The following is a 9,070-nucleotide window of genomic DNA, read 5'->3' as shown; positions in this document are numbered from 1 at the left end:
TTTTTTTTTAGATTTTATTTATCTATTAATGATAGACATAGAGAGTGAGAGGCACAGAGACAGGCTGAGGGAGAAGCAGGCTCCATGCCGGGAGCCTGATGTGGGCTCCATCCTGGGTCTCCAGGATCGCGCCCTGGGTCAAAGGCAGGCGCCAAACCGCTGAGCCATCCAGGGATCCCCCCATAGTTTTTAATAGTCAAGCAGAAGGCCACTTAGATGGGTACAAACTGGCCAAAGAAGCAAAATCATGTGACGCACCCAGAAGAGGCTAAATGGCTCAAGTCACCCTTTGTTAGCTGGTTTCCGTGCTTCATAGCATAGGTCTTTTGATTTTTCAAATGCCCCCAGTCATGAAACCGTCCTTCCCATCCAGTTTTTGCCACTTGTAAGCTCCTGGGTGTGTGTGGGAGGGAGGGTCTCAAGTTTTGTTTCTACTCAGTGTTTGAGTACTACAAATCACTGTGGTAACATCTTCAGGTCGGTGAGGTCAGTGGTGAGCGGACGCATTGTAGGCTGTGGCTGACTGCATCCCCTGGGGCTCCAGTCTAGGTTTGTTCAATTATATCATTAACCTGTGAAGGTTTTTGTCTTCATATTTATCTTTAACTTTCTTACTCACTTTACTTACTTTCGTTTTTATTTATAGCTATAAGTAATTAAAAACAGCCAGTTTAGCAGCCCCATGTAGGTAACCAGGAGGGAAGCCTGTGAAAGGGAATCTGCGATTTTGGATAGGAGTAAGTCGCAGGAGACATTTTTTATGACGAAAGAAGTGATGTAGGATGGAAAGATTTCCTCAGTTCGCTCTGCAGCAATATTATAGTGGGTGGGAAAGGCAGTGCACTTCAGCTTGCTTTGTTCTCTGACTGGAGGAAATGCACAAAACACTCTGTGTTCCGCACTGTGCCTTTCCGCCGCCGCCAGGTAGTTCCCTCCTAATTCAAGCTACCGCGCGTGCGTGCGTAAGGTTCTGTTACTAGCGGTGCTAGAACCGTAGACGCCTGCTTACTCGTGGCGCAGTGTTGTGGGGGCGAGAGTCACGTTTTTCTTTCTTTGCCTTCTCGGCTCTTCTGGACATAGAAAACCAAAGATCGGGAAACAGTACAGCAAGAGATTTGGATTCTCTTCATTGGCTGTCAGAATAGTGTATTGGTAAGTACATGGGCTTTTAAGGTTGTTTCCACCCTCCGGCGTTCATGTTTTTAGTATCCGTTACGCGTTATTCGACTTGGCGGTATAATACAGTTGTACTTGTCCAACAAGGCAGGAGGATGAGCACGTATGCAGAACTTTACTGTACTAACTGCGCTGCTTGCCACAAGCGTTCTTTTGCACTTTCATTCCTAAAGGTACTTTCCAGCTTTTTAGAGAGAGAGAGAGATCTCCGCTAGTTTACGGTTTAGTATGAGAGAGACAGAAAGATATGTATCGGCGCCCGTCTATACGCTGGGACTAATTAAGACATAGTTTAGTATTATGATAGCGAGATCTCCACTAGTTTATACACTACGATATATTAAGACATAGTTTAGTATTATGAAAGAGATCTCCGCTAGCTTATACTCTGGGACTAATTAAGACACGGTTTAGTATTATGATAGAGCCAGACACACATATCTCCGCTCGTTTATTGGCTGGGACTAATTAAGACATAGTTTAGTATTATGATATATATATAGAGAGAGAGAGATCCCCTATAGCGGAGAGAATGGGCTCCGCTAGTTTATACTCTGGTATTAATTAAGACATAGTTTAATATTTGAGAGAGAGCGCGCGCGCTAGATCTCCACTAGTTTATATGCTGGGACTAAATAAGACATGGTTTAGAATTACGACAGACAGACAGAGAGAGAGAGAGAGAGAGAGATATCTCCGCTAGCTTATACTCTGGGACTAATTAAGACATGGTTTAGTATTATATATATATAGAGAGAGATATCTCCGCTCGTATTGGCTGGGACTAATTAAGACAAAGTTTAGCATTATGATACACATATATAGAGAGATCTCCGCTAGCTTATAGGCAAAGGCTAATTAATTAAGACATAGTTTAGTATTATGAGAGAGAGAGATATCTCCACTAGTATATACTCTGGGTCTAATTAGCATTGAGAGAGAGAGAGAGAAGTCCCCTAGTTTATACGCTGAGATTAATTAAGACATAGTTTAATATTTGAGAGAGAGATAGAGAAATAGCTAGATCTCCGCTGGTTTACATGCTGGGACTAAATAAGACACGGCTTAGAATTATGACAGACAGAGAGACAGAGACAGAGAGATATCTCTGATAGTTTATATGCGGGGACTAATTAAGACGCGATTAAGTTTTATGAGAGATAGGGAGGGAGGGAAGGAGGGAAGGAATCTCTACTAATTTATACGCTGGGACTAATTAAGATATAGTTTAGTATTGTGATAGAGAGTGAAAGAGACATATCGCTATTTTATACGCTGGGACTAATTAAGTAGCGGTTTAGTATTATGACAGAGCTCCCCTAGTTTACAGCTGGAACTAATTAACTCATAGTTGAGTATTATGACAGAGAGATCTCGTCTCCTCTAGTGTATACAGTGGGACTAATTACAACACAGTTTAGTATTATGAGAGGGAGAGAAATTTCTCTGCTAGTTTATACACTGGGACTAATTAGGACATAGTTCAGTATTATGAGAGAGAGAGAGAGAGATCTCTGCTAGTTTATACACTGGGACTAATTAAGACGTGGTTTAGTATTATGAGAGGGAGAGACAGAAGAGATATCTCCGCTAGTTTATACACTGGGACTAATGAAGACATAGTTTAGTATTATGACACACACACACACAAAGACAGAGATATATCCCTGCTAATTTGTATGCTGGAGCTAATTAAGACATAGTTTAGTAATATGATAGAGAGTGAGAATCTGCTAGTTTATACGCTAGGACAAATTAAGACATAGTTTAGTATTAGAGAGAGAGAGATCGATCTCCGCTAGCTTATACTCTGGAACTAATTAAGACATGGTTAAGTATTATGATAGAGAAAGAGAAAGAGATATCTCCGCTCATTTAAGGGTGGGACTAATTAAGACAAAGTTTAGTATTATGATACATATATAGAGAGATCTCCGCTAGTTTATAAGCTAGGGCTAATTAAGACATAGTTTAGTATTATGAGAGAGATAGAGAATGAGATAGAGAGAGAGAGAGAGAGAGAGAGAGCTCCGCTAGTTTATATGCTGGGATTAATTAACACATAGTTTAATATTTGAGAGAGAGATAGAGAGATAGCTAGATCTCCACTAGTTTGTATGCTGGGACTAAATAAGAAACAGTTTAGAATTATGAGAGAAAGAGAGAGAGAGAGATCTCCGAGAGTTTATAGGCTTGGACTTATTAAGACACAGTTTAGTATTATGAGACATAGAGATATATCTCTGCTAGTTTATATGCTGGGACTTATAAGGCATAGTTTAGTGTGATGACAGATTGGGGGGGAGAGAGACAGAGAGAGAGAGATATCACTGGTAGTTTATACACTGGGGGTATTAAGACATACTATAGTATTATGATAGAGAGAGAGAGATCCCCACTAGTTTATATGCTGGGACTAATTAAGACGCGGTTTAGTATTATGACAGAGAGAGAGAGAGAGAGAGATCTCCACTAGTTTATAGCTGGGACTAATTAAGTCATAGAGCAGTATTATGACAGAGAGAAAGAGAGAGATATCTCCGCTAGTTAATAACCCGGGAATAATTAAGATACGGTTTAGTATTATGAGAGGGAGAGAGGGATCTCCGCTAGTTTATATGTGAGGACTAATTAAGACACTGTTTAGTATTATGAGAGAGAGAGATCTGCACTAGTATTTACACTGGTCCTAATTAAGACATAGTTTTGTGTTATGAGAGATAAAGAGAGAGAGCGCTCTACTAGTTTATACAAAGTGATTAAGACAGTTGAATATTAGAGAGAGAGAGAGAGAGAATCTCCACCAGTTTATATGCTGGGACTAAATTAAGACACATTTAGTATTATGAGAGAGAGAGAGAGAGACATATCTCCGCTGTTTATATGCTGGGAATAATTAAAACATGGCTTAGTATTATGAGAGTGAGAGCCAGATCTCCGCTAGTTTATATGCTGGGCCTAATTAAGACATGGTTTAGTATTATGCGATGTATCTCCATTGGTTTATATGTTAGGACTTATTTTTTTATTTTTTTATTTTTAATTTTTTTTTTTAATTTTATTTATGATAGTCACAGAGAGAGAGAGAGAGAGAGAGAGAGAGAGAGGCAGAGACACAGGCAGAGGGAGAAGCAGGCTCCATGCACCGGGAGCCTGACGTGGGATTCGATCCCGGGTCTCCAGGATCGCGCCCTGGGCCAAAGGCAGGCGCCAAACCGCTGCGCCACCCAGGGATCCCTATGTTAGGACTTATTAAGACAAGATTAGTATTATAACAGCGAGAGAGAAGGGGGAGGAAGAGAGAGAGAGAGGGAGTGAGGGAGGGAGAGAAATTCTGCTAATTTATACGCTGGGACTAATTAAGATATAGTTTTGTATTACAATATAGAGTGAAAGAGATATATCGCTAGTTTTTACGCTGGGACTAATTAAGATGTGCTTTAGTATTGTGACAGACACAGATTCCACTAGTTTAGAGCTGGAACTATTAACTCGTAGTTCAGAGCTGGAACTATTAACTCGTAGTTCAGTATTAGGACAGAGAGAGAGATAGAAAGAGATCTCTGCTAGTTAATAGGTGGGACTAATTAAGTCATAGTTCAGTATTATGACAGAGAGAAAGAGAGAGATCTTCGCTAGTTTATACAGTGGGACTAATTAAGACACGGTTTAGTATTATGAAACAGAGAAAGGTATCTCCACTAGTATACGCTAGGACCAATTAAGACATAGTCTAGAATTCTGAGAGAGAGAGAGAGAGAGAGAGAGGAGATATCTCCGCTAGTGTATACACTGGGACTAATTAAGACATAGGTTAGCATTATGAGAGAGAGAGAGAGAGAGAGAGAGAGAGAGAGAGATCTGCTAATTTGTACGCTGGGGCTAATTCAGACATAGTTTAGTATTGTGATAGAGAGCGAGGTCTCCACTAGTTTATTTGCTAGGACTAATTAAGACATAATTTAGTATTATCACAGAGAGAGAGAGAGAGAGAGAGAGAGAGATCTCCCCTAGTTTAGACTCTGGGACTAATTAAGATACAATTTAGTATTAGAGAGAGAGAGCGATCTCGCTAGTTTATACGCTGAGACTAATTAAGACGTGGTTTAGTTTTATGAGATATATATATATATATATCATGTGTATATATATATACTAGTTTATACGCTGAGACATATTAACACATAGTTTAATATCATGACAGAGAATGAGAGATCTCCGCTAGTTTATAACTGCAACCAATTAAATCATAATTCAATATTATGATAGAGAGAGATCTCCACTATTTTATAGCTGGGACTAATTAAGTAATAGTTCAGTATTATGACTGAGAGAAAGAGAGACTTCTCCGCTAGTATACACACTGGGGTTAATTAATACCCGGTGTAGTATTATTAGAGGGAGAGAGAGATCTACACTAGTTTATACGCTGGGATTAATTAAGACACAGTTTAGTATTATGATTGAGAGAGAGAGAGATCTCTGCTAGTTTATATGCTGGGTAATAAAGACACGGTTTAGTAATGTGAGAGACAGATCTCCGCTAGTTTATTTATTTATTTAATTTTTTAAAATTTATTTATGATAGTCACACAGAGAGAGAGAGAGAGGCAGAGACATAGGCAGAGGGAGAAGCAGACTCCATGCTGCTTGGAGCCCAAGGTGGGATTCAATCCCGGGTCTCCAGGATTGCGCCCTGGGCCAAAGGCAGGCGCCAAACCGCTGCGCCACCCAGGGATCCACTAGTTTAAATGCTGGGACTAATAAAGACATGGTTTTGTAATGTGTGTGTGTGAGAGAGAGAGATCTCTGCTAGTTTATACACTGGGACTAATTAAGACACGGTTTAGTATTACGGGAGAGAGAGACATCTCCGCTAGTTTATATGCTGCGACTAATTAAGACATCGTTTAGTAATATGAGAGCAAGACAGAGATCTCCACTAGTTTACATGCTGGGACTAATTAAGACATAGTTTAGTATATGAGAAGAGAGAGAGAGAGATCTCCTCTAGTTTAAATGCTGGGACTAATAAAGACACGGTTTAGTAATGTGTGAGAGAGAGAGAGATCTCCCCTAGTTTATACACTGGACCTAATTAAGTCACGGTTAGAATTATGACAGAGGAGAGAGAGAGAGAGAGAGCGCGCGCAAGAGAGAGATTTCTGCTAGTTTATACGCTGGGACTAATTAATGCACCATTTAGTATTACGAGAGAAAGAGATCTCCGCTAGTTTATAGCTGGGACTAATTAAGTCATAGTTCAGTATTATGACAGAGAGAAAGAGAGAGATCCTAGTTAGTTTATACACTGGGAATAATTAAGACATGGTTTAGTATTATGAAACAGGGAGAGAAATCTCTGTTAGTTATGCTAGGACTAATTAAGACATAGTTTAGTATTATGACAGAGAGAGATATCTGCTAATTTGTATGCTGGGGTTAAGACATATTTTAGTAATATAGATAGCGAGATCTCTGCTAGTTTATACGCTAGGACTAATTAAGACATAGTATTATGAGAGAGAGATCTCCACTAGCTTATACTCTGGGACTAATTAAGATACGGTTTAGTATTATGGTAGAGAGAGAAAGAGAGAGAGAGATCTCCACCAGTTTATATGCTGGAACTCATTAAGACATAGTTTTTTTAAAAGATTTTATTTATTTATGCAAGAGAGACATAGAGAGAGAGAGAGAGAGAGAGGTAGAGACACAGACAGAGGGAGAAGCAGGCTTCACTCCATGCAGGGAGCCCGACATGGGACTCAATCCCAGGTCTCCAGGATCCCACCCTGGACTGAAGGCGGTGCTAAACCGCTGAGCCACCAGGGCTGCCCAAGACATAGTTTAATGAGAGAGAGAGAGAGAGAGAAAGAGAGAGAGAGAGAGAGATCTGCTTGTTTATACGCTGGGAGTAATTAAGACATAGTTTAGTATTATGATAGAGAGAGATCGATCTCCACTAGTTTATATGCTGGGACTAATGAAGAAGAGTTTAGTATTATAAGAGAGAGAGTGCTCCACTAGTTTATATCCTGGTACTAATTAAGACATATTTTAATATTGTATATATATATAGAGAGAGAGATCTCCGCTAGTTTATATTAAGACTCAGTTTAGTATTATGAGAGGGAGAGCCCCATCTCCACTTGTTTATATACTGGGACTATTTAAGACACGGTTTAGTATTATGAAAGAGAGAGAGACAGAGAGAGATATCTCTGCTAGTTCTTTAGCTGGACTAATTAAGACACAGTTTATTATTATGACAGAAAGAGGGAGGGGGGGGAGAGAGAGAGAGAGAGAGAGAAAGATCTGCTCGTTTATATCCTGGAAATATTAAGACATTGTATAGTATTAATATATATATATATATAGAGAGATCTCCACTAGTGTATATGCTGAGACTAATTAAGACACTGTTTAGAATTATGACAGAGAGAAAGGGGGAGAGGGAGGGAGAGAGAGAGAGTAAGAGAGAGATCGATCTCTGCTAGTTTATACACTGGGACTTATTAAGACACAGTTTAGGATGATGACAGAGACAGAGAGAGACAGAGACAGAGAGAGAGATCTGGTACCTTATACACTGGGACTAATTAAGACGGGTTTGGTGTCATGACAGAGTGAGAGATCTCTGCTAGTTTATAGCTGGGACTAATTAAGTATAGTTAAGTATTATGACACAGAGAGAGATCTCTGCTAGTTTATACACTGGGTGTAATAAAGACACGGTTTAGTATTATGAGAGAGAGAGAGAGAGAGAGATCTCCAAGGTTTATATGCTGGGACTAATTAAGACATAGTTTAGTATGATGAGACAGAGACAGAGAGAGAGGGAGAGAGAGAGAGATAGAGCCCACACTAGTTTATACGCTGGGACTAATTCAGACATAGTTTAAAACTTGAGAGAGAGAGAGAGAGAGAGAGATCTGCCTTGGTTTATACACTGGGACTAATTAAGACACGGTTTAGAATTATAACAGAGATATAGAGAGAGGTAGAGAGAGATCTCTGCTAATTTATATGCTGGGACTAATTAAACACAGTATAGTATTAAGAAAAAGAGAGAGAGAGTCAGATATCCGCTAGTTTATATGCTGGGACTAATTAGGTCACAGTTTAGTATTATGAGAGAGAGAGAGCCAGATCTCCGCTTGTTTATATGCGGGAACTAATTAAGACACGGTTTAGTATTATGAGACAGAGAGAGAGAGAGAGAGAGAGAGAGAGAGAGATATCTCCACTACTTTATATTCTGGGACTAATTAAGACATGGTTTAGGGATCCCTGGGTGGCGCAGCGGTTTGGCGCCTGCCTTTGGCCCAGGGCGCGATCCTGGAGACCCGGGATCGAATCCCACATCGGGCTCCCAGTGCATGGAGCCTGCTTCTCCCTCTGCCTGTGTCTCTGCCTCTCTCTCTCTCTCTCTCTGTGACTATCATAAATAAATTAAAAAAAAAAAGACATGGTTTAATATTATGAGAGAGAGAGAGAGAGAGCCAAATCTCCACTACTTTATATGCTGGGACTAATTTGACACGATTTAGTATTATGAAAGAGAGAGCAAAATCTCCACTAGTTTATAGGCTGGGACTAATTAAGGCAGGTTAGTATTATGAGAGAGAGAGAGAGAGATCTCGGTAATTTATAAGCTGGGACTAATTAAGTCACGCTTTAGTATTATGAGAGAGAGAGAGAGAGAGAGAGATCTCCGCTAGTTTATATCTGGGACTAATTAACTCATAGTTCAGTATTATGACAGAGAGAGAGAGAGCGAGATCTCTGAGATCCCTGCTAGTTTATTGTGGGACTAATTAAGTCATGGTTCAGTATTATGACAGAGGGAAAGAGAGAGACCTCCGCTAGTTTATATGTGGTACTAATTAAG

The 9,070-nt window shown here is 39.9% G+C and overlaps 1 protein-coding gene across 1 annotated transcript in view; it reads left to right on the top strand.

Annotated features, from left to right (window-relative positions):
• Window positions 1-1,012: 1,012 nt before the first annotated feature.
• LOC140629714 (BCL-6 corepressor-like) overlaps window positions 1,013-9,070 on the top strand; it is a 72,027-nt gene continuing 63,969 nt past the window's right edge. Inside the window, exon 1 of the mRNA XM_072819293.1 lies at window positions 1,013-1,152. The gene's annotated coding sequence lies outside the window, so the exon portion shown is untranslated. The remainder of the gene's footprint in view (window positions 1,153-9,070) is intronic.

The sequence above is a fragment of the Canis lupus genome (genome assembly GCF_048164855.1).
Source record: "Canis lupus baileyi chromosome Y unlocalized genomic scaffold, mCanLup2.hap1 SUPER_Y_unloc_5, whole genome shotgun sequence".
NCBI classification, from domain to species: domain Eukaryota; kingdom Metazoa; phylum Chordata; class Mammalia; order Carnivora; family Canidae; genus Canis; species Canis lupus.
The sequence above is the reverse complement of the archived record's forward strand: the minus strand, read 5'-3'. Positions and strand labels throughout refer to the sequence as shown.